The sequence below is a fragment of the Falco naumanni genome, chromosome 1, assembly GCF_017639655.2.
Source record: "Falco naumanni isolate bFalNau1 chromosome 1, bFalNau1.pat, whole genome shotgun sequence".
Lineage (NCBI taxonomy): Eukaryota > Metazoa > Chordata > Aves > Falconiformes > Falconidae > Falco > Falco naumanni.
Genome location: NC_054054.1, coordinates 72,939,739 through 72,967,059, shown reverse-complemented (window position 1 = coordinate 72,967,059; position 27,321 = coordinate 72,939,739). Strand labels below are relative to the sequence as shown.

At 38.7% G+C, this 27,321-nt stretch overlaps 1 protein-coding gene across 1 annotated transcript in view; it reads left to right on the top strand.

The window, feature by feature from the left end:
• The window catches only part of BMPR1B (bone morphogenetic protein receptor type 1B), a 258,845-nt gene that overhangs the window by 94,874 nt on the left and 136,650 nt on the right, over positions 1 to 27,321 (top strand). The window contains exon 3 of the mRNA XM_040599152.1: positions 3,638 to 3,688. The gene's annotated coding sequence lies outside the window, so the exon portion shown is untranslated. The remainder of the gene's footprint in view (positions 1 to 3,637; positions 3,689 to 27,321) is intronic.

The following is a 27,321-nucleotide window of genomic DNA, read 5'->3' as shown; positions in this document are numbered from 1 at the left end:
TTTGAAATCCTTATGTCATCTAGGAGGATGAACACAGATATTTCACAAATGGTCGTATGTATAAACCCACTAAAGTAATTATTAGGCAGTGCATATTTGTGACTACTATAATGCTTGTAATGATGTTGAATATAGTGTTAGGTGTACATATTTGTAATGTTTGAATAATGGAAAGTATATTCCCTGTATTTTAATAGTTCATTAGGTATTAAAATTCTCCAGTATTGTACATACTAGAGGTATATTTGGTCTATTTTCCACAGACAAACAGGTAAACATGCTGCATGGGTGCTCCTCTGTTTCCGAAAGGAAAGGACAAATATCAAGAAATTACTCTTTTATTTATGTAGATAAGTTTCACATCAGTGGGTGGAAGGGAAAAAGGTTAAAAATATGTTTATGCCTGTAAGTTAGATTTTAGTTAGCACAAGCACTATTGTGTGTGATCTGTTAATTTATGTATGTGGCAAACTCAAAGGTGAGGTGACCCAGATCTGATTGCAATCTTCTGTCAGTGTAAAGCAGATGGACAGCGGCAGCTCCCCGTGCAGCCACCACACTCTTGTTGGTGGAAGTCAGCCTGAGATCAGAATCTGAAAAATTTACATATTCTGGATAAGACGGCGAAACTGTATATTTTATGTTGCTAGTTTTGAAGGAACTGTAACAGAAACCACATCTTAGCTGGGTTTCTACTTGTCCTTAGTTTTCTACTTTTTCCTGTGCTGTGAAGTGCAAGCAAAATCTAAGCTTAGACATTAGTGTAAAATAAAAGGCTATCTAGTACTTCAGAAAAGGAACTTACTCTGAACAACCCCTCTACTACTAGGGGGGCATGCAACTGCGTCTCTGCAATAAATGTACCACAGGATGCATCAGTTCCTCTCTGAGAAGGCAAAAAGGGATTTCTGAACTGAGCACGGTCATCGTCACCAGAGACAGCATTTGTTGTCATGGAGAGTTCTCCTCTGTGTTCAGGGTAGGAAATAAGGATAGTCATGTGTTGAATTTTAGGTTCATTTGACTTTTTCAGGTTACTGGTTTATTGGAATGGAGCACTTGCATAACTTGTGCCATATATGTATTTTTCAGATGTTGCTGCGCAAAAATAAGACCTTTGAGGTCTTTGTTAAAAAAAAAAAAAAATCAACCAAGAAAAATTATGCTATGAATGTTAGGATTGTGAAAATGTTAATGTAGGAAATAACATTCTTAAAGAAACAAGGGTCTTAGCCTTTGCTCAGATGTGATGGGTATCTCCTCAACCTAAAGTCTAGAAGTCCTAGATATTTTTTTTTCCAAACAGGAGGTGTTTTCTGCATGTGGATGAGGAACTAGACAAAATAGTTAGCCAGAATAAATAATGAAATGGTACTTGGAGGCATAAAGCAAAGTTGCAATCCAACATGACTATAAAATTCTGCAAGCTTTGAAATGAAAGAAGTACTGCAGCTGATTTTAGAATTGCGTTAGGCACCAGATTATTCTGCTTCTTCTATGGTTTCAAGCAAATAACTGAAACTCTAGGCTTCTATTTCCCATACATGAATACAATGACTTAGTGTTTCTTACTTTAATTAGCAAAGTGAACACTGTTTCTCAAGAATTTCTTCTCTGTCATTTATTCATATTGTGTGGGGGTTTTGGGTGGTGGTGGTGGTGGTGGGCTAAGCTATGCCGCTTTGTAAGCATCTTTGTGGAAATGTTTTCATGGTGCTATGGAAACAAAGATCTTCTCTTGAGTCGCAAACTGAAATTCTTGCATTGCACATTTGAGCAAGTTTAATCTATAACATAATGAAAAATAATGAAAAATTATCAAAGAATGTTTTAGTTATTTTATAAAGAATACTCAAGAAACAGTTTTTTTCTGGTTTTCCTCAGACAGGTTATTTCTACATTTAGACCATGGTGTTCCATTACTGTGGACCTTATTAATGTTATCTTACATGATTTTTTCAGATTTCCATATAAAATATGTGTTTTTATTGCAGATGCTTGGGGTTTGGTTTTGTATTGACAGACTGTATAAAATAGTCCAGATACGTGAATATGTTTTTAAGATGTTACTGAATGAACTGTTTTGTAATCGCCCTGTCTTCCTCCTACATACGTCCTCCAATGTTACCAGAGGTAACAAAAAGTTATGCTGAAGGAATTTGAACTTGTTGAGACCGCCTCCCATTTCTAACTTTGGGTTTGATTTGGCCGTATTGAATTCGGAGCAGAAATTAACTCAGCGAAGAAACATAGTGCAAGAGCCCAGATCTGGATGATTGGCTTTCCTCCCAATTTTCCCACACCAACTTAGACCTCCAAGATAGCGATCCCCCTCTCTGAAAACAAGACTCGGACAAAGTGCAAATTCTTCATTTCCTGAAATCTCATTGTTTAGGCCAACAAACATCCGGGTCAGCGGGCAGGTTGCAGAACTGAAACTGGACACCAGCTCGGTTTCCCTGGATCAATGAAGTGTAATTTGAGGCTTGTGGGTTGCCTATCCAGCTTGGAGAACCAGTGTCGAGAACAAAGGCTCAGCATCAGTGCCTTCAGATATCTGAGCAGCAAAATGCTGTTACTGCTGTTCTCTTCTGCTGTTGTTTGGCTCAGTGCTGCGCTGTTTAGGTAGGCCAAGTGTAAATTTATTATGATGGTTATAACAGCAAATTCTTCTAGAACAGAGGCAGCTTGTGCTGCCCCTATGTAGGTAACTTGAAGAAGTAAAAAAAAAAAAAGGAAAGAAAAAAATATTTGTGCTCTGCAGTTGTTCGCATAGCCTGTCTCTTATAACAAAGCTTCTAGATCTGACTACAAGTTAGTCTCTATAATACCAAGTCAGCAAAGAGGCCTCAGTGAACAATAAATGCAAAATGCAAGGCTGGCATCAGATGCACGTTGAAAAGCAGTGGATGTAACTGGCTGTGATACCTAATGGTGTTTTCAGCAAGACAGGAAAGATTAAACTCATAGTTTCTGCCCTCAGTGGAAGATGTTGCATACAAATGTGCGCTGTCTTGACTTGAATGTCTTTGCAGTGCAACTGCTGCTTTTTGGATGGGAGCAGGCGGGGGGGTTTGATCAGTAGACACTCAGGCTCATAGTGTTTTGTTTAGCTGCATTTCAGGATGCTAATTAAGAATTAGGCTTCACTGAGTTGTCACTAGTATGTAATCAGATCTGCATTTTAAGTGAGTATGGGTTTTTTGTTTGTTTTTACTGAAGAGCTCATTAGAAGTTGATGGGAGTTGAGTGCATCTGGGCCCAATCATGCACCTCTTCCTGAAGTGCCTAATTCAATTGATTAGGTTGTTTAGTGACAAGAAATACAATGTCAGCAGGACCTTAATTATTTAATCTATTTAACCACAACATGAGCATTATGAGTAACACATTGAGGTAGATCGAAACTCATACATCCCCGTGTCTGAGCAGAAACACTGGGAAAGGAAAAAGGTACCTCTTAATAGTGTGTATATGCAGTATTGTACAATTACTGCTTGACATGGGTCTCCATAAAACATGTGCCAAACCACGATAACAAAAGTTCTGTCAGTTTGCTCAAGTGTAATTGAATTGTAATGCTTACGTTAAATGCACAACAGCAACGTAAGTGATGCATCTTTCTGCTCTGTTGCAGATTACACCAGTTTACTAAAACTGCAAGTCTTGAACAGAAAGAGTTCTTCAGGTAAGGACTGAGTTAAGTTATTTTGTTTTTATAAAGACCATTATTGTTAATAAGCACCAGCATGAAGTAATCACAGAGGACAGTTACTGTTTTGAACTGGACTTTGAAAGGCTTAAGAAAAGTTGCTTGAGATGTTCACAGTGATACAGGCAATAGTGAACAGGCTACTTGAGAAGGACACATATATGCACGTTTGGATGGTCGTACTGTTTTGAATGCTTGACACCTAGGACGTCTTTCAAGAAGGGATTGGTAAAGAATTGTAAGAATTGTCTTCTGACAAGAAAATGGGAGCCAGCTGAGTGGCTGGAGGTAAAGGGCAGCACTCTGAGACCAGGTTTTACAGCATGACTCTGGGGCAGGCTGCTTGTCACTGTCCATCTCACATTTTCAGAGAAGCACTGGCAGACCTAAAGTTCATATTCAGGAAATGTCCCCAGTCCCCTTGGGGTTATTGCTAAATAATAGCATGCCCAGCAAGTTAAGTTGTCATTCTTTGGCTGATGTCTCCCCTGGGGTAAACAAGCAGTAGTTCAGAACAAAAAATCAGCAGCCCTTTGTTTAAACAATTGGTTAAAACTCCTGTCTTGTCTTTAGAAAGAACAAAGGATTTGAGGCTTTTCAGGAGGGTGGTTGAAAGATTAACTAATTACTCTATTCATTATAGAAAAAGCCCCAGTTTGCTGGAGATGGTGCTGTAAAGCCACATAGTCAGAGCTGACAAAGCTAAAATGTAGGAAGTTTTACCTTGTCACATAATGGGGTGGGGGTTGTGCTTGTTTTACTTCTAATGCAGACCGGTACAATGCAGGAAAGCAGTTCACTTGACTCCAAGTAAAGGAAAAAGGAATAATACATTAATTTGATAGATATTTACCAAACATATGAATACACCCTTTAAGTTAGGAACCCTCAATCCACTTTTTCCAGCTAATGAAAACTTAGTGAGCTGCTCAATCTACAGAGCCCTTGCCACCCTTTTTGTTTTTTTCCATTTTTATACATGTATTTCATCTTAGAGCATATAAACAGAATACAGAGAGTTGTTGAAATTGGAAAATTAAATATTTTTCCATATACAGATAGCTCTTCCTAACCACATCATATTCTGTTACCTTGCCTGAGTATCATAAAGAGCCTGAAATTGAGAAATTGTGTTGAAATTCCTTTGGGTTTGCATTCTTGGAACTTTTCCTAGAGCAATTTCATGACTTAATTTGCATTTGGTGTTAGAAAATTTATAAGACTCTGGTGCTTTGTTACTTATGCCTAGGTTTTGAAAGGAAAAAGAATGAATGCCTGTTAAGTTTTAAATAAAATTGTAGCCTTTTCTTATAAAAATGGACATGTTATCACTGAAGTGCCAGTAAGTTGCAATGGAGGTATTAAGAAAATAAAAAGCTATCTATTATCTTCCAAAGCTTATAATATAAACAAATGAATTAGCATAATGTTTTTTTCTGTTAATCTATTTATATATGGACATGGTGTATAAGAATTTTAAAGACCATTAAAATGCTGTTAATTTTCTGTGTTCTGTACCAAATCTTTATCTTGTCATGCCTGTAGAAAATTATTATTTTTCTTGTTAGATATTCAAGTAAGTTTTAAACTGAATTTAGAAATATTTCCTTTTAAAAGAACCTATTATTTTTTCTGGTTGTTTTTTAATCTTTTTGAGGTTAGTAATCATTTACCATATGTAACTACTACATGATAGCAAATGCTGGTTCTGCTTCTCCAGTATCCTAGTTCATAGTGTATCTGCTTGAATCTGAGTAGAAATGAGTACAAAGATGATAGTAGTTTTAAATTTTAATTGCATGGACGTACACATTGCATTCGGTTGTACATCTGCATAGATGTAAATGGTTTTGCTTCACACTGAACGCCTTCTGAAGGTCATTGGATTACTTTGTGCTTAAAATGCCTCCCTGGAGGAAGGAGATACCTTGGATGTGTTATATTAAGTGCCTAGCTGGTTCAGTCATTTTAGAAAGAAAATGGACTAGTAAATTAAATGCGGAAAGAACCATGAGTAAGTCCATGCTTTTTCTATGTAATCTCTCTACTATTCCTTGTTTTTAGAATTATACTTGCATAATACAAATAATTTTGGGCTGGCATACATTGCAGTATAGAATTCAGCCTATAAAATGCTATGGATGATTGTCCACTCTTGTAGCAGGAACTTTTTAACACTTCACCATTTATAATTCAAATCAAGATTTGAAGTTTCAGTGGCTACTTAAATTTTGAATTCCCTCCCTTATGTGATGGTTGAAGTAGTTCCAGTGGGTTGTACTGGTTGTGTCTGCCACTGCTTTACCAATATAGGGAATTGTTGTACTTCAAAGGCTGCATATAAATATTTTATTTGTATATATGCACTGCCGTTTATTACTGGAAAGATCAATAATAAATTATAGCAAAAATGAGTAATAAGTCTGATGCTTCATGCGTTGCGCACGTGAAAAAAACATTTTAGCTTGATTTTGCTTTGAGAAGGACTTTAATTGTAGTTATTTCACAGATATTTGTTCTGGGGAAAGAAGAAAAATGGTGGTAATAATAATAATAGCAGTAATATTAATAACAACAACAATAGTAATAATAGCAAACATAAAACCTCAGCTGAAAGTATTTTCTGCTAGTATTTCATACAGAACCAACACATCTGAGAGAAGCGTACGGCGATATTCAGAAAACTGTTGCTCCACAGCCTGGGTTCGGAACCACTCCGATTCTTGGGCTTTCTCTTATTAGGTCCGTAGTGAGTTGTCTGAGGGAGCACAACCACCTGAAATCTGTTTCTTTGGGCAGGGGGGATGGGGGACAGACGGACGGGGGACCAGGGAGGAAGAAGACAAAGCTAGCTCTCATGTGGTTTAGCTTCAGAAGCCAGTGTCACAGGCAGGGTCATGAGAAAAGTAGCAGGAGTCCAAGAGAAATGGGAGGGTGAGAGTGAGACTGGGAGAGGCGAGCAGAGTAGTCCCTTCAGTCTTCTGACATCTGAGCTCAGCTGTCTAATAAAACTGCTTTTTGCAAGTCAGTGAGGAATCCTCCGGTCTGCGAGCAGGGCAGAATAAAGCAACAAGTGTCTTACTAGTGTCAGACCCCATGAAACATCTCCATCCCACTAGCTCCTAAGGAAGATACTCTCCAAGCCTCCCTCCAGCTCAGACTCCTGTTCTTCTTCCTCCTGAATCCTTTTGGCAGATTCAATTTACATCATGCTCTGGGGATTTGATTAATTTCATATTGTTCATCCAGCCCTGCAAAACCCTCCACTCAAGGTTGGCAAGTGCTGCTGCGTCTTGGTATACGCGAGTTCTGCCCCTGCACATTCAACCTATGGCATGTTTACCATACGGGAAGATGCACCCAAAGTATGTTTGCCTGATGAATAGGTGGTACTAGAATGTGAAATCTACATGGGTAACAGAGTGAATATGTTTACTCAGTATAGAATTTTTAAGCAGTTTTTACCATGTGCCTTAGTATTATAATTTTGAATTAGATTTCCTCAAAATGGATATCCAGATTCAAACTGACATCATAACATATGACCTCTAGTAGCAATGAAAATGGAAAACATGAGACAAGAGCATTAATCACTGAATAAGCTTGCCCTGAATGTTCATCTGAAATATTGATGCTATTTTATTATATCCAATAACAGCTTGAAGTAAAAATTTATGAATACAATGGTGTGCCTAAGATAAGGCATTCCAGTTCATTTTACTGCATTCTGGCTCAAATCTTTTGAGCCTTTAGTTAAGTGCACAGAGCTATTTGAATGCCTAACCTCTTGCTTTTAGTGCATGCATAACCTGTGGCTTTTACTGGGACTTGGAAATGTGAGCAAGGTAGTAGGGATCTGACTTGGCAGCTGGACTTGAGTGAACTCAGAAATTCCTTTGTACGTACCCAGCTGCAGGAGGAAGTGTTAAATGGCTTAGTGTGGGTGTGTCTGTGAAGTTGGGGTCATTGTTTTCTGGGATTTTTTAGTTTGCTTAGCAATTTGAATTTTGGGTTTGAGTTCTGCTAGAGATTCTTTTTTGTAGCGATAGTTGTAGTAGTGGTGTTGAAAGCAGTTTAATACGGAACATTAATGAAAGCAATTTAACTTACCAGGCTGTATATCTGACCACAGCTATAATCAAACATATCTTTTCAGATGTCTTGATGGAATTATCACTTTAAACCTATTTGTAGTTTGATTAATTTTTTGAATCTCAAGGTATTTTCATTGCTTTTGTTTCTTTGTAGCTGGCATTTTATAATTAACAGGTACAAAATTTATTTGATAGCTTGAAAACAAAGAAATTTAAGGATGTCATATTAGCTTTCATTTGGTCTCAGGTTTATAATTCTTCCTTTGTAATGTATTCCATTTACATGTGACCTCATCAGCGTATCCCAGAATATTAAAATCTGATGTCATATATTTAGTTGACTCCAGTGGAAAACACAAAGGAAGGCGGGATCATTACTTTCCAAACCATCAATGGCTGCTATTGAGTTGAGCGTCTCCTCTTTTGCGATGAGGACTATAGCTCTTGCCCCTACTGCCCTCCCAGTATATGTGTTAAAACTTTGCCTGTGATATTCGTGTCTGGTTTGTTTTGTCCTGTGTATTTTTATTGTGTCTTAAATATATTAAACACGATCAGTCTTTACTTTTCCAACTCCTGAATACGCAAAAAGTCAGCTTGAATATTTGAAGAATGTGGGAGTCAAAATATGATCTCACGTTAGCAGAAGTGTTTGCATGTTGTGTTCGGGACTTTTGCTTGTGCTAGGAAGACATATTTAGGCCACCAACATAAAAACCTTTCTAATGAAAGCCTTTGGGAGGAAGGTGTAGCTTGTCAGAAATGAGGCAATATAAAGATAATTTTTGAGACATCCAGATAACCGCAGAACTTACCTGATTTCTACCACAAACCCTTCTCTTTTCCATGTACCCCAAGGAAGGGAAGCGTAATGTTTGAGCAAGCTCTGGGCTCTGCAGATTGCAGTGGCATGCAAGCAAGCTGCTGCAAGAGGTGCAAACTTGCTAGGGCCCAGGAGTAGCATCATATAAATGAAGAACGTCTGATTGCTAATTATAGGTCAAATGGAGTACCTGGATAGGACTCCCCTTAGCTGCATGCTTTAATTCCAGAGTTGGAGGGGGCGTGGGGGGGTGGAAACCCCACCAAAACACCATTTCTAATGAGCTGAATTTTACACCTGGTGTTTAAATGTCTCACTTGTCAATGGAGAGTATTTTGCTGGAAGAGCTTCTTTGTTCCTATGTAGTGTGAGCCAGTGATTTCAAAACAGATTTAAATGCTTTTATAGGTGAAAATGGGCTTAATTGACAGTGAGCTGGTTGTGGCTTTTGTATTTTGCTTTATTGGGTATTTCCAGTAGTAAACTGAATTTATTGAAGTAAACCTATGACATGACCTTAATTGCCTGTTCTCAGTAATATTTTTAAGGAACTCCACTCTTTGCCTGTTTTATTTTAATAGAAGGTACATGGTGCAGCTTATATACTCATATTGTTTGAAGGCTTTGAATGGCTTGCCTGTCTGATCCATTTTAATAGATTCCAGCCTTTTTCCATGACATCATTATTGTAACAGACTTCCTAGAAAATATGAACAGCTGCTGTGTATTTTTTTCCTGTGTCTTATATTAAAACTGTAGCAGCTTTTCCGTTCTCTACAAATGACAGCAATAGGCTTGTCTGATGTAAAACAAAATGAAAAAAGTCAAAGTAAGGGGCTGCGATACTGTTAACAGGCCAGTAATGTAACAGGTCCCCATGTATGAATCGTTTCATAATGCAATAAGGGATTACTTATGCTGCTGTCATACTGGTCAAAGGTTGGTCCCATTTCCTACCCTCCCTCCCCCTGAACTACACTGTGCATCATTAAAGATTATGAAAACAGTATTGTGCTCAGCTTCCTGGCCCAGATGGCAATTTGCATGAGGAATTTTATTGCAGTTTTTTTCCCCGATACTGTTCTTACGCAGACTGTGCATAGAGGTTTTAAAGTTCTTTTTAGACCTAGTTCAGGTCAAGGAGAGTTGCTTCATTGTTTCTCTGCACATCCTGGTGTTCAGGGGTGGTTTAGAGGCCACATGGAGCCAGGAGTATTGCGTAAAACTAGGAATTCATCAATATTGTTGTTACACCAACTTACCTATCTGGCTCCATCTATAAATAGCTGAAAGGTGTCAAGAACGGTGTGGACCTTTAAAGTGTTATATTGCATTTTGTCTGGAATACCTCGATTGGAGTTGTAGTGTCTTTTAGGTGACTTGTACAAACCAGCCGTGATGTCTGCTATGTTTCACGCAACAATATCTGCATTTGATTTATCAAGAATAGCAGGTATAAACAAAACCTATCCTTTGCATGGCTCTAGATAGAAACATGCAGTGCTGTGCAGGATGGCAAGGTGCTTGTAGGCTACTGCCACCATCCAGCAAGCCAGGGGTTAACAGCCAACTCCGGACTCACCTGGGTGCTCTAGCTGGATTAAGGAGACAGCAGGGCTTGTTGATGGAACAAATTGTTGATCAAACAGTTGCTGCTTACAAAAATCTGCAAAATCCACTGTAAAGTTCAGCTTCTCATTAGCTAGGGTAGGTTTTGCTTAATGATTCTGCAATCAGGGCTCAATCTTTTTCTTTTCTGTGTTCCTCTACAATTACTTTTGGACTTGGCATCTGTCTAGAGGATCCAAAAATCAGACTGGGCTATTGGGGAAATGCCCAACCCATGTATTTTAGCATATGGTTCCAGTAATGCACGAATTGTGCTACTCCCAGGTTTGTCGTGTCCCATGATAGGCTGTGGCTGTAGTGCTCAGCTGTACTCAGGGATGCGTGTCCAGAGGTGTGCCAAGTATGAATTGCAATAGGGAGCTGGTCCCAGCTGCAGTATGAGGGTGTTTGGTGCCCAGGAGTGCCTGGCAGGCTCCAGCCCCACACCGACTCGTGCAGGAAGGGCTGGGGGCTCGGGCTGGGGGAGGGCGTGCTGCAGCCTGGCTGACTCAGCAGAGCCAAGCCTTTCGGTGTAATATGGCCATAAGACAAGTCATCATCAATTAATGCTGTTACGCCAGTCCTGTGATTTTTGGGGTGCTTTCTGCCTTCATTTGAAAATAAGACACCTCTGTATTGCCTCCTGTGTGGGGGAGAAATGCAGCAGCCAAGTACCTCTCTTCTTTGTGAGGCAGGGAGATGGTTCGTCCACCAGGTAGGTGACTGTGAGCTGATTGAAAAATACTAAAAGAAAATCGATACTAACCTTGCAATGAGAAGCTAGATAAGGACAGGGCTACATTGTGCCTGTCTGTGGTGTTCATCAAATGGTGCCCATTTTGTGGCTGCATATAGAGAAATAATTTAATAAAAGAAATAACTAATGCCTTCTGGCTATTACTAGTTACAAGCCCTTCTTCATCTTTTAGAAACTTTACAGACGACTACTTGACCTGTTCTCTGTTCATGTCCTAAAGCAGACTTGAAAGCACATAATATATAAACAATATTAAATAAAATTATTATTAGCCCAGATGTGGCAGAGCACATGAAAATTATCCTCTGTTTTATAACCATGGAAGGCCTAAACCAACATATGAGTATATAATGTGACTGATGCCTATAGAAAAAAGCTAAGGTCATTCCTTTGAATATTTGATGCGTTGTGGTACCGAGCGACTAAAAGTTGATGTCTGTGGCTTCTGTGCAGTACAACACTCTGTGTAGGAGGAGACCTTCAAACCACATACCCCTTCTGAAGCTCAGCTTGCACCGAGATGCAAGTTAACAAAAATCCAGTTTAATTCCAACATGAAACAATTTCAGAAACTATATTTTTTTGTCATCTTCTTCTTGTTTACATTCAAATGAGTGTAAAAGGTCTGACGTTCAGTGCAAAAAAATCTGTTTCTCATTTTCAGGAACAAAGATCTGTGTCTCATTTTCACTTACTTTTTACAGGTAGTTAGAAAGCAAAGTGAAGAAACAGCATGTTATGCATAAAGTATTTTGAGACTGTAGTTCTTATCATACCACTTATGCTCGGAGGAAAATGTCTTTCTCATTACTCTGAAATTCCTCCAAATGGGGAAAGCTGTAGGGACTTACTGTACTGATTTTAGTTTACTATTTTTCTTTTTTGAAGCATGAAGAAATCAATTTATTCCTTCCCTTTCCCTCAACCTCCATATAATTTCAGAAATTATAGCTGTGGCATTGCATTTCTAGTCAATCTGGCTTATTTCAGGTATACAGTCAGGCTATGGATTGTTTTGTTAGTTCATTTCAGTAAATAAACTTCTTTACAAAACCGTTTTTCTACCCAACAGCCCCCCTCACCAGAAAAAAAAAAAAAAAGATTCCAGAGAGCAATTGATATTTGCATAAACGTATATTACTAGGTTTTAAATAGATGTCAGAGACAAATATTTGCCAGCTCAGCTTATAAAAATTTTACCTACAAAATAAATCTTTTTGTAGCTGTTGTTTTTATTTAAAAAATAAAAATATCAAGCATCCTGTAGAGATGAAACATTTTATGGTGGAAAATAATTTTGCAGTCATTGATACGTATGATCTACAATATATACAATATCAAGTAATTTAATGGTAATGACCACATCCATTCTGATCTTCATGGCAAAGCAAAACTGTGGACACATTCTGCTGAAATTAATGTAATTAATCTATAGTTACAACACTAAGTCAAATAAAAATATGTATTATTCATTTGTAATTTGAATACAGAGAGATCTGGAAAATAAAATTTCTATCATTCTTCAGACATTACTTGAAAAATTTTTCTTCATAGACCTCTGAAATAAAATTCAGAATATTTCTTGATAACAGAATATGTTAAAAAAATGTAATTAACTGAAAAATTACTTAACTGTGGTTTTCCTATTGAGACCCTTCTTACAGTGTTAAACCTGAAATGGTTATTATAATGAGAATATGAACCTTTGAGTGAGAGACGAGGACAATGAAGTGTTCAGATGCAGTCTGTTTTATAAATAAATAACAGTAAATTGTATGTTGAGGGTAAGAATTGATTTTTTTCTCTTTGCAGTACAGATGTTTCCAATCAGATTTGTGCTAAAGTTAATGGCAGACTATGGGAAGAAAAGTATGCCTTAATTAGCTGAACATGAGCTTTCAGATATTTAATGCATCTCCTAGCATCAGTGCCTGTCCATGAAGGAGGTCAGTCAGCTATTTCATCTGTTCCACCAGAACTAATAAGAACATTGAAATATGTAAGACACCAAGACCTTCCTGAGGCCCACAGTATTTGAGGGGCTTTACTTATTTTTGTGTGGTTTTCTCTCTGCTATGTAAATGTGTATCCTCATGATAAACCCTCACGTGTTAGAGTACCACTCGCCAAGATCAGTCCTAGTGAGTGTGGCAGTGTTGGCACAACGTAGGTGAAAGTGTGGATGTGTCTTGAAAATAACTTTATCACATTAGTCCTATTTAACAATCCCCTATGGGGACTGTTTTGCTACTCCTTCAGCAGATGACAATTTGTGCTCTCCTGGCATTTTCAAATACTGTGCTACTTGTCATACTTGGGGAATATTTTGATGGTTGATGTGAATGGTAGTATGACAGCTTGGGGTTATTTTTGGGGTGGAGGTGGGGGTTAGGGGCTTTTTTAGCCTTCATCACCATCAGCTTTATGCTGGCCCACGTTGGCAATTAGTATAATTTATAATAAGCTCTTGCCTTTAAAAACAGTAGCTTGTTCTCTGTGAAATGAATTGATGCCTGTTGGACCATATGCCAAAGTCTATGTTGCAAACCATCAGTACAACCAAAATGTAATAGTGTTGCTGTTGTAGCCATATTCAAAGACTGTTAAGTGGGGCAGGGTTTGCAGGGAGAGCTATCTTTCATTAGGTGAACCAATATAGTTGGAAAAAAACAACAGACACTTCCAGACAAACAAGCCCTTCTTCAGTTCTGTGCAGGAAAGGCTTTCTGTGCCTAAAAGCTTTCTCTGTTTTTTGGTGTGGGTTTTTTTTTTTTTTTTTTTTCAATTGTATCAGTAGGTCTAATAAAAGATGCTACCTCTCCCTGCAAACTTTGCCCAACTGAAACATTAACATTCTTGTCAGCAGCTTTAATAGAAAAGCCAGCTGCAGCATGGGCATAGTATTCCACCAAATTTCATACACCATACCTCTGCTCCTGCTTTACCTGCCCTACCCTTCTTCTCAGACGTGGGGCAGAAAGGGAGAGTATGTTCAGCTACAAAGATGATTCCTTAGACACAGACTGACAACACTCATCAGAGAGCTTGTTTATTGCTTTTCTTAGCTTTAACTTATAGATTAAAAGGAAATTTTGCCTTCTGTGCGGTCTGTTTCTTTCTACCCACGTGAGAAAGACAGGTCCATATCTCCCATTAATGCTATTCTTTGCTGCGTGGCCAGTCCATGTGTTGGAATGGTTACAGGAGGCAAAATTGTTCCCTGGGCATCACTCTGCTCTTCTGATGAGCCTGATTTGTGATGTGTTTAGCTCTAGAGTGATGATACTCACCCAATAGCTGCTCATAAGTCTTTTGCCTAGATTTAGAAAGGGTTCATCTCACAGAAAATAGAAGACAAAAATATTCAGTGTCTTGATGGAAAGTGGGTCTAAAGGGGTCTGCTGTAATGTAAAAACAAAAGGAGCAGTGTTTCCAGCTACAGCGCCAAACATCTTGGAGTCCAACACGGAAAATGTTTATAGTGTTGTATAGTTTTATTACTACAGACTGAAGGAAAACAGTTTATTGAATGACTTTTGGGGACTAGATTTTGTACCAGTGGACTATCAAATAGTGGACAAAGAAAACTCCTCTCTGCTGTGGGGTGGGAGAGGGGGAACTGTAGAGTACTCTGCTTCCTTGTACGCTATACAAGGGCAAATGTGATGTTCAGACTCACTGAGGGTGCTAAATTCACTGTGGGGAGTGGGGTTGCAATGCTGGGAGGCTGTGCGGATGCCCGTGGGCACAAGGATTACCAGGCTGGAGGTACTGCCAAGTCCTCCCACAGGGACACTGTGAAAACAGCATTTGTGGAGCTGTTGCCTTTCCACTCCTCCACTCCCAAGACGCTTCATATAAAACCTGTTTACTTGGGCTTGGATTTCAGATGACATTCTCTAGTTGTGTTTTGTTCAGCGTTTCCTCAATGTGGTGGGTGCTAACAAGTGTAGAGCAGTCCATTCTCTCTGCCCCAGCCAGACCACGTGTGATAACTGTAGTCCTTGTGCCCTTCTTGGTGGGATTTATCTCTTCTTGAACAATAAATGTTATTAAAGCAGCAACGTTCAGTAGCAAGCTCATCGGTGCTGTTTGTTTAATTGTCTTTGGTGTCTTTGCTGCTTTTACAGTGCTATACTGATCAGCTGTTGCTGAAGGCTGTAAGTCCCAAGTCAAGTTGGCTTTTATGCTCTTGTAGCAAGAGAACAAATAGTTCTGTCCGCACACTGCAGAATGAGGTGTGAGTGAGCTGTCGTGTCGTCTCGAGGAGCTGGACCAGAGAGCTAGGCTGAAGCCAAGGCCTGAAAAATGTAGCCTGTGCCTAATGCCAGGATGAAAAATAGTTGGGCTGCCATTCCTCCTGTTGTGTTCGTAGGCAGTGACTGAGGAGGACAGGACCTGGATTTGAACATGAAGAAGACCCAGACATCTCTGTGTTAAACCTACACGTAGGCTAAAAATGAATGAGGAAAGAAAGGTGTGAAGGAGGAAAAGGTAGAAGTGTGTTTTGTCAGGCACTGCTTTCATGCAGTGTGTTCTGTCACTTACTCTTCTGCATCCAGAAGAAAAATGTATGCCTTGTTTCATCTCAGTCGGTGTGAGCTGCTCTTGTAGATCCCGAAGTATCTTCGAAGCCTTTAGCCTCAGAACCTTTCAGCTCTGACCTTCCACAGACGCTCATTTGTTGCGTCCTTCTCAATTTCCTAAGTTATATATGTTTCCCCCTTCCTCTCCCTGAATTACTAGGATTTCTTTGGCTGTGTTGTCACAGGACTACAATGAGTGCCAGGGTGGGATCCTTCTTGACATCAGCCTCCAGGTAGGACATGACAAATTGGCCTGAAAAGAGCCTAAACCCTAATAGCCAGTAGCAAAGGTGGAAGACATCCTTTCTGCTTTGAATTCTGTGGTGTTTTCATTGCTACTCGCCTGCCGTGTTGCGTGCATCCTCGCAGGCAGCTGTTTCTTGATGCTCTCATTGCATCCTGTGTGGTTCTTATGTGCAGCCATGATCTGCTACAGCTTGGCATGCATCTCTGCAGCTGAAGAGGTATCAAAAAAACCCCATTTACTTGCTTGCAAACATGCGAAGCCAGCTGTGATGATTATGGCCCATTCATGTTTGGAAGGTCATTTTGCAGCCAAAAGAAAGCTTGAATCTGGAGTCATTTTGGCATTTTTCTAGCTGAGTGGGTGGATAGATTGTTTCAAGCTTTGATCAAAGCACATGTATTGGGGCACAAGGATGGAAAAGCAAAACAATGCAAATGTAGTTTGAAGTATCGTTTAGGAGCTGAAATACAGATATATACGGTGACATGCCAAAATATAAGGTGCAAGTCTGGTATAAGCAAATAAATGGCACATATGGCCAAGAAAAGTCAAGGAGAGAGACAGAAAACTGTGACCTGAATAGGCAGGCCACAAATGCTAGCGCAGTCTGTTATGTGTAAGGTCTGTGTATGTAGGACAAATCACTGTCATCCAGACCTCTTTTTAAAAAATAATGAGAGCTACTGCCATGAAAGCTTAATGCTTAAAGTCTGCTGTAAATTACACTTAAGTGTAATGTGTACAGAGACTCTGAAGAGTGGAACTGATGCTTCCCTAAATATAATTTGAGACACATGTGGCAGTAACTCAAAGATACTCTCTTACCTTAATTTCTGTTGTATGTATTTTGTAGTGTAGTCTTTTGTCAAATCTAGGCTAATAATAATAAATAATATTTAATATTTTTGCTGATGTAAAAAGCTTGGAAGCCAGCCTGTTGAATCTGAATAGCTTTGTGATGATAAAATACAAACATCAAAAATTCAGGAAGCAGTGAGATTGATGTGGAATCTGTTTGGTGTATAATAACTTTTCATTACACACCAGTTTTCATGTAGCTACTTTGAATGTCGTGGTGACAGAAATAAAAGTTCACTGGATTTGTTCTCTTTGATAAATGAAAGGTAAATATAGCTTGTATTATTTTAACTTTTCCAAGAAAAGTCTTGCAACAGAGACTTCTTGTTCCTGTCCTTATCCTTAGTAACCATCCTCTTGACAAATGTTTCTTTTCTAGGTGGTAACAGTTAGTTTTGTTTCTCCACTTGAGCAAAATTCCTTTCTTTTTTCTTTTCCACAGAAGTTAGTAGGTGGGACTTACCCCTAGTTGTTGTAAAGCATGTGAATTACATAAATCCTATTTTTTCATATTTGCACTTTGCAAACACTTCAACAATTATTTTTTTTTTCCTCCAGAAAACATTTGGAATGTTTCCTCTTCTCCTTAGAGGATTCTTCATTCTGCATCTTCACATCAGTTTGTACTCATGCACACAGAAGCCTCTACTCACTGCTTACTCACAGTCCCGCAGGGCAATAGTTTTCTTCTGCTGTTTCCTTGTGCTGTGAAGGTTGTACCTATTTCTTGCGTGTGCTTTCCTTCTCTTGGTTGGGAATTAATAATGCTTTGAAATCTCTGTTCTCCCAAGTTAGTGCTGGCTAAGTAGATTGGTCAATCTCTTTTTCATCAGTAAATCCATTCATTCCGAATTCTTCAGCTGCCTCTGAAGAATCTTAGAGGCATCTCTTCTGGGCAGTTGGCTTCTTTTCCATCACGGGTGGCTAAATCTTTCCCTTCTTTTTCTGGTGATAATCCAGGAGCTGCCTTCTCTCTGTTCTTCTCCCATCTCTCTGTTTATTTTAGAGGAGATAGAAGTGCTTTTGTCTAGTGTCAGTTCAGTTAGGCACATGTTATCTAATCAGTGACATTTGCTGGAGGCTTGCAGCCTTCTGACTGCGGTTGTGTTAAGTATCTGACATTTTTCAATTGGGCTCCATATCTTTCCTTCATTGGAAGGGGACATAATAACCCCAAACACCTTTCTGTCACAAGCTTATTATGACTAAAATAATTTTTCTATGTCTCAGCTCCTGGTTCATACAGAAAAATGTAAATGTGAAAAAAATAAAAAGAAGGTATTTTATTTTAAAAATGCATGACTCCTTACATACTGCATTTATGCCTTAGCCAAAAAGAAAAAAAAATAGTTATTTTCCCAGATGTTCTAGTTGAACAATAGGTAATTTCCAGGATGATTTCATTCATAATTTTTTTTTTATTTGTAGATTATCTTTGAGGTGCTTTATTTTTAGCTTAATGAAGAAAAATAGTTTACATTTTGAAAGTAAATTAACAATTTATCACGGGCATCCAAGAGCTAAAGTCACCCAGGTCATGGGTTCTTCATTCTCTAGTGGCGGGTTTTGCAGTAAGAGAAATACCAGCTGAGTGTCAGGCTTCGATAATTATCTTGAGTTAATGCTTTTAAAATACTCATCAATGCTAAGCAAAGTATTTCCTTCATGAGTACAATAATAAAATATTTCATACGCATGAAAGATTTTATTTTTATTCCTCTGTTTCTTATCTGAGAGAAAATGCCACATCCCTTCCTTCCAGGTGAATATTTTTGTGCTGGGACATTCTTGTCCACTTGGAACTAAGTTGCAAACTGCACATCTGGCTGAGCTGGCGTTTGCTGCAGGAGTGATGAGACATCCAGGTTGTTGTTGGAGTTTCTGTGAAGCTGATATTGTGCACAACAGATGATAAAATGAATGAGCCCCCACTTTTGAGTACCCAATTTCTTTTGACTCTTACAGCTTGAACATTTCTCAAACGCTATGTGTGAGAGATTAATGCAAATTCCCCTGAGACTGGTTTCCCACCAGGATTTTGTGACCACGCTGTTCACCTTTATGTCTGTGTGTCAGTAATGTTCAACCCCCATTGACCAATTGCAGCCTAACTTGTGTGATGGCTGGAAGTGAAAAGACCCAAAGCTGCCGCAAGAGAACTAGAAATTGTGTGAAAGAGAGAGAGAGAGAAAGTAATATCCCACTTGAATGATAGATATATATAAGCTGTATCAAAATTCTGAATTAAAACTCTGCATTCACTTTGCATTTACTATTTGGTGGGATTTTTTAATCTACAAGAAAGCCACACAGCAATACTTTCCTAGGCTGCCAGCTTCCCAGATAGCTGAACAAAATTTGCTTGCTTGTGTTAACAAGCAAATACATATAGTTAATCAGCTTTTAATCATCAGGAGAGAGAGGTGGTTGATGGCTGGCTTTTATAACACTGTAGGCCATAATTGGCTTTCTTGCCACTTGTTGCTCACCCTTGCTGTGTAGTCATAAAATCAGTTTGCAACTGCATGGAACAGGGTTCAGAACAGCCTTTCCTTTTTTTTTTTTTTCTTTTGGTTTTGGTGTTTTTTGTGGGGTTTTTTGTTTGTTTGTTTTGTTTTCAGCTAGTAGCCGGTAGATAAAGGTTTTGGGTGTGATACAGGCATAAAGCAGGTAAGTTTTAAACTAAAAATTGTTTGGTAAAGAAAGTAGCCAATGACTTCTCAAGCTCTGAAGTCTCATATTTAATAATTTAGCAGTTTGATACATGGGGGTTTTAGCACTTTCCAAAAGCATGTTGAGAAGAGTGATGGGGAATGAGTCCAAAACTGTGAATAACTGTGGGAACATCCATACCTGACTGAATAAATTATGATCTGTGGTCAACCTAAAAGTTGTGCTACACAGTGACAATTCTCCCATTCATTCCTTAAGATATTTCTTCTTTCTACCTTTTCTTCTAATCCACTGTTTAGATCAGATGTATTTTCAGTGTCTTTATGTAGCTTATTCTGGATGATTCATTAGTCATCAATCCATCTGCCTTTTCCTGTAGCTTTTTATTTTTTAAAAAAAAACCACCAAGGCTTTGCCAGGAAACTGGAGGAAAAAAAAAAAAAAAAAAAAGATTTAAAGCTTTTTTGGATTGCCAAATTAATGATTCTGTGAATGTTTGACTAATGAGAGGAATTTTCACTGGTGTGAGATTACTCTGAAATTCGTAAAATTCATATTAGTCAGTGCTGAAGACTAAGCAACATTACTATAACAACAACTCAAAGAATAGAAAAGATTAAGGAAACAACATAAATATGAGCCAGCAATGTGCTGTGGTGGCAAGGAGGGGCACCAGCCTCCTGGGCTGCACTGGGCAGTGTGCTGCAGCAGATCAAGGGGGAGGATCCTTCACCTCTGCTCAGCACCGGTGAGATACATCTGAAGTTCTGGGTCCAGTGCAGGGCCCCACAGCACCAGAGAGACATGGATGAACTGGAGCTGGTCTGGTGAAGGCACCGTGAAGATGTTTAGGAGACTGGAGGATCTCTCCTATGAGGAAGGTTGAGGGAGGGGGACTGTTCAGCCTGGAGAAGAAAAGACTCAGAGGGATCTCATCCATATGTACAAATACCTGAAAGGAGAGTGAAAGGAGGATAGAGCCAGGCTTTTTCTAGTGGTGCCCATTGCTGGGACAAGAGGCAATGGGCACACACTGAAATACAGGAAATTCTGTTTAAATTTATGGGGTGAGGGGGAAAGTCTCTTTCCTGTGAAGGTGTTCAAACTCTGGCACAGATTGCCCAGAGAGGGTGTGGAGTCACCCTGGAGACATTCAAGACCCAACCAGCCAAGGCCTCAGCAACCTGCTGTAGGTGGCCCTGCTCTGAGCAAGGGTGTTGAATTAGAGTCTCTTCAAGATGCCTTCGACTCTCAACCACTGTGTGATTATATGAAATAATAGATTCAATTTGGAGTTGGGTGTTTTACCTAAAAGATAGGTATCTTATTTCTCACCAGAAGTGACCAAACAGTTTATTGAGCTAATCTGAAGGTATTATATGTAGTTGTGCTTTTCCATAATAAGGAAATATGTGACCATTTTCAGACTTGAAACACAATGATGCAAAGTGTGGAATCTTAGCTTAGAAAGTAAGAGCAGCCTTTCACCAATCAGCATGCTGTTTGTGCATTTCTAGTTAAAGATAATGTGATTACTTAAAAGGATGAATGGGAGGGCACTACAATCATTTTTGTTGTTGCCAATGCAGCTTTTGGAATGTTTCATCAGTTACTTTCTCATGTTGTGTAACTTTCTGAATGACTTTGGATTTGTGTAAATGGTTGTCATCTTTTGGTTAGAAGTCATTCTTCTGGCTGGGAGGGTCTGAGAATCCAAAGCAAGGAGCAGTATTGTAATAAAAAACCAGTTTGAAGCCTATTTCAAAATGGTGGTGGTACTTAATATATAATTTTCACGTGATCCCTGCAAGTGGATCAGTAGGTACCTGTAAAGTGGGTCAAGGAGTCCCTGGTGAAACTGCGTGTCTCAGACCCTGTTCACATTTCACATCGAGGACAGACCCAGCATGTACCATATTCCCCCTGTATTTGGTATCTTGGCTTTTCAGAGAGAGGAAGCTTGACGGCATGGAAGGATCAAAACTTGCCGTGAAGTCTTGGTGCTGTTGACATGATTTATCACAAGGCAACAGAAGAAGTTGCTGTTAGCCTAGTGTAAACTCCGTGCGGTTCTATGGCTGTCATCAGTAGCAGAGTCAGTGTGGGATTTCTGCTGGTATAACCAAGGATATCATCTGTCCCAGTAGCTTTAAATCTTAAATCTGTTACTTTAGAATATCTTGTGAAGATGTTTAGATTATTGAATTCATTGTGTGAGGAAAAGGAAGATGCATGAGTAGAGTGTAGCTGAAGAAATAAAGACATCGAATCATGATGCTCAAATCATCAAAGCTTCCGCAGATGCTTGAGAGATGCCAGACTGCAATAACTAGCTCTACTAGAAAACTAATTCATATAGGATTGAAAGGAATAAATCAATTGCATTTGTCTGAGAAACAAACACTTAGGAAGTTAGTTTGCCTTTCCCATGCATTGGGGTCTTTCTTATTTCTTTATTTTATATTTCTTCTCCAATGAACTCATCTTCTGACTGTCACATATATGCCTGCACTATGTATTTTGGAAGGAATCTGACTCTAATCCAAATATTTAGTCTGATTCAAACAAGCCCAATTCACTGCATATCATTACCTCTGTTTTCCTTCTGCCTTGAGTAGTGTAGCTGTCCAGCAGCTTGCATCCAGCTGTGTGTGCAGGCATGCAGCTGTTTGGCAAAGTCCAAAGTATGAGAGATGCATTTGTAGATAAGTAGCATCATTCAGTCTCATAAAACTACATTAATCCTTGACCATTGAAGACGAACCATCAGCACGTTTGAGTCAGTAAGCTGCCTAATTGTGAAGTTAGAAAGTAATTGCATATGTAAAATAATGTATGCTGAAACGTAGGCTGGTTTTTGACCTTTTTTACTCTTTGTTATGTTTGGGTTTTTTAACAAAGCTAGAAAATGAAGCCATAAAGGACTGCAGAACCTAATTGATTGTTTATACTGTTCACTTAATTTGTGCTCATTTGTGCTACAATGAAACTGCCATACAAAGCCATAAAGAGACAGATACTCCTCGACATTTGCAATTATAGGGTTTTTTCCCTTCATTAGTTCCTACAGGTATTGTTTTACTGTGCTGGAGTACAAGCTCTGTGTAAGTTTGGGGTTTTTTGGTTTTGGTTTGTTTTTTTTTTTAATTGTCTTAGAAACTTTTGGATATCCTATTGTATCAGGATCTTTTTATACGTTAATAGATTACTTACACATGACAGTGTTGTTTTTATCATGGGAATGGATCACTTAAGTATTAGCTCTGTGATACATATTGCTTTTTCTTATTGGCAGCCTTGCAAATTAACTATTGGTAACTGGTAACTGCTGTGCATGGTTTGTGTTTTTTTTTTTTTTTTAACTCTATGATCATATGTTTTGAATATTTCTTTCTGTATTTTCCTTCCTGGTTAATCTCTTTCTCCTGTACAATATGTTTCTAGTCTATTTCTTAATTGTGTGGAATCCTTTCAAGCAATTTAAATTGTGATTGTTTTCCTTTTTGTAGTCATTAAGTGGCAATTATCTTGCACATAAAGTGTGGTCTTAAAAGCAGTGTATTAATTAACAGTGATGTAGTGAGTAGCTGAAAATATTTAAATAGACCAACTTAGAGCAAAAGAACTTTAAAATGTATTTTCTTCTTCTAAATGAAATTATGTTCCTTTTAAAAATAAGATAAGGTGTGGGAAAATGTTCAGCTGTATGGCTTTCACTCTGACGACTTGCTGGTGGTTTGCAGCACAGTGGGCGCTTCACCTTGTTTGTCGTCTTGTGCTTCAGGGCAGGTTTATTCCCTGGTGGAGCCGAGGCTGCCTTTTTTGTCCAGAGAAGAGGAAAATGATTACACTGTGTTGTTATAAAACTGCACTAATATAGTTACAGTTTACCTCAGTGCCTCATTTTTTGAAAACTTCCTGATCATTTTTAAGGTGTATGAGTAGCCTGCCTGCGGTTAAGTTTTTTTCAAGCACCAGAAATTTTAATTGATGCAGCATTTGTTAATTGTGCTGCGATGAACAGAAAACTGAAACCACATTCCCCAAATTACCTGCTGTGTGATGTCTTTATACTTTTAATGGTCTTCTCTTCAGAAGTCCCATTACAGTATTGCTTCAGTTGAAAAGAACAAATAAGCTATTTATTAAGTGTGCAGTCAATAGCATTTCAGCTAATAATGAATAAGCACTTACAATGATCTATCAACAGTAAAGGTTTTTTTGGAGTCATGTATGATCTTCCTGTCTGCTCCCTGAAGTCTGTAGTATTTATTACCTGGAAACAAAGACCCTTAGAGTCCAAGGTAAGCAATGGCATGCTGAAAGAGCAAGAGCATGCCTGTAAATGGGAGTATGGTAGAGAGCAGTTAATAACGGACCTCTGGCAGGGCCCACTCTATATTCAGTCTTCTCTTCCCACCCCATCCCCTCTAAGCTATTTCAGCTAAGAGGCAGTTACCTCTGTCTACTCTCATAAAGATTAAATTCATGCATCATCATATATTTTACATACATTCATTAGTCTACAAGCAATGCAATGCTTTTGCATGTTTGTTTTAGCCAAATACATAACATTTGGTTCTGCAGATCCCTCTTTCAAGTTGATCGCTCTGGGTAGATTCAATGTTCTGTGGGGCTGGGCCCTTAAATAGTGTTTGGGTGAAAGCTGTTCTTAAATATGTAAAGCCTTTGTGGCAGCATGGCTCACCCATGACATAGAGCAATAGTCTTTGAGTGAGTGTCCTTTTTCTATGTTATAATTCTTCAGATGTGACGAATCTATATCATGGATGAGCGTATTTAAGAATATAACATAAAGCATGAGTTAAATTGGTCTGTTTTCCATTAACTTTATGAGCAAAAGCTAATAATGCTTACAATGTGGAATTCACAGAGCTCCAGCAAACTTGAAAAATCCAAATTTTGTTTTACTTCGGGCTGCCTACAGATAAATCCTTTAAAGCTGAATAGAATTCACTCTGATCAGTGAAGATTATTGGAGTGGCTGGTAATGCGAAGTTGAATGAAATATAATAAAGTCTCATTGCGATGTTTGGCATTTGTTCAGAGTTTCAGATAGGCATTCTCAGGGAGGAAAAGGAAATGGTTTGTTTGCGGAGTTTTTTTACATATTCCTTCTCCTGGCATTTGAAATACTTACTGTTTGAGGTATGTTTGATTAAAACAATTTCATGGTCAGCACTGACAATACTGTGAGATGATCTTCCTTTTAGAGGTCCTTCTTTGTGGCTCAGTTGTATGCATGCTGCAAACAACACAGCAAAGTAAAACTCAGATCAGAGCTGCTGTTAAAAATGTACATTGTGTTTGCCAGCCCTGAGAAGGAGGAGATGGTTTGTTAGATGAAGAGATCAGGGTTTGTAATGAAAAGCGGACTAACGATTAAGGTTGTGAGGGACAAGAAACTAGAAACTGAGAATCACAGAAGCCTGAAGTTCAGATTTCACAAAACTTAGGTTTTCATCTTCCAGAAAAAGAACAATGTGTGCAACCGTGTGGCTTACTGTCTGTGAGCTTTTCCCCCCAAATTATTTTGTTGAAATGATAAAGCTTTTTTACTTGAAGGAATGGGGAGAATCCTGTGGTCTTCTCCATAAATGAAGGGACCTTTTGTGTTTTTATTATTTCCTCTCCATTTTGCAAGCCCCTTTCTTCAGTGATAGCTATTCTGTTGGTACTGTGTTTAATGAGGTTAAACTGAGGTGCTTGTTAAGGGTGCTTTAAACTTTGAAAGTTTGATATTTTAGTTCTGACTAAATTCATATTTTTGAGCTTGGGAGGAAAATTTAAGGGAACTTTTTTTTTTAAGGAAGATTAATCTTTCATTAGAGTTCGCAATGCAGGTAGAATTAAAACTGTTTCACATAAGCTGCACTGAATTGCTGGGAAGGAGTGTGCCTGTATGGAATTTTATCTGTATTCTAACCAAATTCCCTACATTAATTTGTACTAGGTATATAGATGATTCCACAGATGTGTGAATGTGTGTATCTAACAATTAGAAGTTTTCATAATCCCCAGAATGGGAAGAGATTTCTGGTTTCTGTTGTTGGGTTAGGGGAGGTTGTGCAAAACCAAGGACCCGCTCCAGAGTGCCCTTCCATGGCAGCATCTCCTTTTCTTCTCTTAGTGTACGTTCCTAAAGGAATGTATGTATGTATGAATATGTAGTGTAAGTTTAGAGTGTTGAAATGATTTCTGCTAATTACATTATTTTGCACATTTACTTTCCCACTGGAGGTCTGCAACAAGTCAGTTGCCCTTTCTGCCTTGTCTCCTCCACCTTTCAACGTTTTCCCAGGTGTTCTTTCATACAGACATGCTTTTAAACTCATGTGAAATGTTAGGAAACAGTGACGTCTGTGATAAATTCAAATGAAATAATTTACAGGATCAGTTCACCTTCACTTCACTGCTCAGTCATGTTGCACCCAAACCATGGTTTTTTTGGAAGATCTCATCAGTAAAGCGTAGACTGTGTAACGTTAGCTCTGCATCCACTTGCGATAAATAAATGGATGCGAGTCATTTACTCCTGTAAATTCTGGCATTAGGGACTAGATTTGTTCAATGGGAAAGAAATGAGACTGGATCTGTTTTCACTTGAAGAACTTGTCAGCCTCTTCATTACTGTGTGAAACTAGCTCTTTGTGATACTAGATCTCCTAATTTTACCAGACAAATCAGAGATGAGGTGTTGTAGAGAGGTATCAGAGTGGCAAAGTATTCGTAACAGATTTTTGACTATACAATAAATGTCACACTGATGCTTAGGCTGTGTGGTTAAAGTTGTTTACTGACCTTTTACAGGAAATAATTCAACAAATAATTCCAAACAAGCCATCTATAGATGTGTCTCTTTTAGTGTAGCTGTCTTTTGCTATAGCTGTGTCTTCTGTTGCATATGGCATTTTTGAATAGGGAGACACAGTGATGTAGCTGGAAGATTACTCTTGATTTACTCTCTGATTAAACAGCTAAATTAGTTTTAGATAAAAAAAAATTAGTACTACATATTTCAACTAACTTCATTTTTAAAGATTAGTGTCTCGAGTGTCAGCTGAGTGAGGAAATGAGAAAGCATTATTATACTAAACTATCACTAAGGCATTGACCTGCTGTTCATCAGTTTTAAGAGATGGGGAAGTGATTTTTGAAAAGTGTAAAGAGCAACCCTGCTCTAATGAGGTGTGCTAAAAATTATTCCTTATGCTTGACCTCAGGCCATAAAAGCTCAGGTATGCACCAGCTTCTTTTCCCACAGTCCACTAAAAATGCTTTTGACTAGACCCACAGACATCCCATTACGTTTACAGAGAATCTTTCTCCTCTGACTTGAGCTTTCCAAGCTTTTGGAAATTGCTGTTGGTGGCCCAAGTGTTGTCTTAACCCTGGTTTCTTTGACTGGTCTCTGGTGAAGTTTAACATCCAGTGTAGAATTTGCATGCTGAATGAAAGGTAAACATAAAGCATGAACCAAATTGTTCCTCTGCCTGTGTGACTCACTGGGAAACATCTGCTATGACAGTGAGGTGGCTGGTGCAGGAACCAGGCATTCACGATGGACATCTGTGGTAGGGGTGGCAGACCCCAGGGATGATACATACAGTGGCTGCTGTGTGGAGCTGGTGAAGTCCAACTCCAGAAGACTTACTTGATCATTGATTTTTTTTAAAAAAAAATTGGGTTTTGGTTTTCTTATTGTGAGGCAAATAAGTTAATGCAGGTTGAAAGTAACAATAGTAAGTTACCTGTTACTTGTTAGTAGTGGCACTGCCTCTGGAGGCTCTGGTGTTCCCCACGTTGTGCATGGGTGTTTGGCAGAGTTACTGTGCTACAGGATGAGCTTTACCTGAGAGGGGATCGATTTATATTGGGTCATCTGTCAGACAGCGATTTGACTTCTCCCATATTTTTCTGCAATACTTTCAAGATACCACTT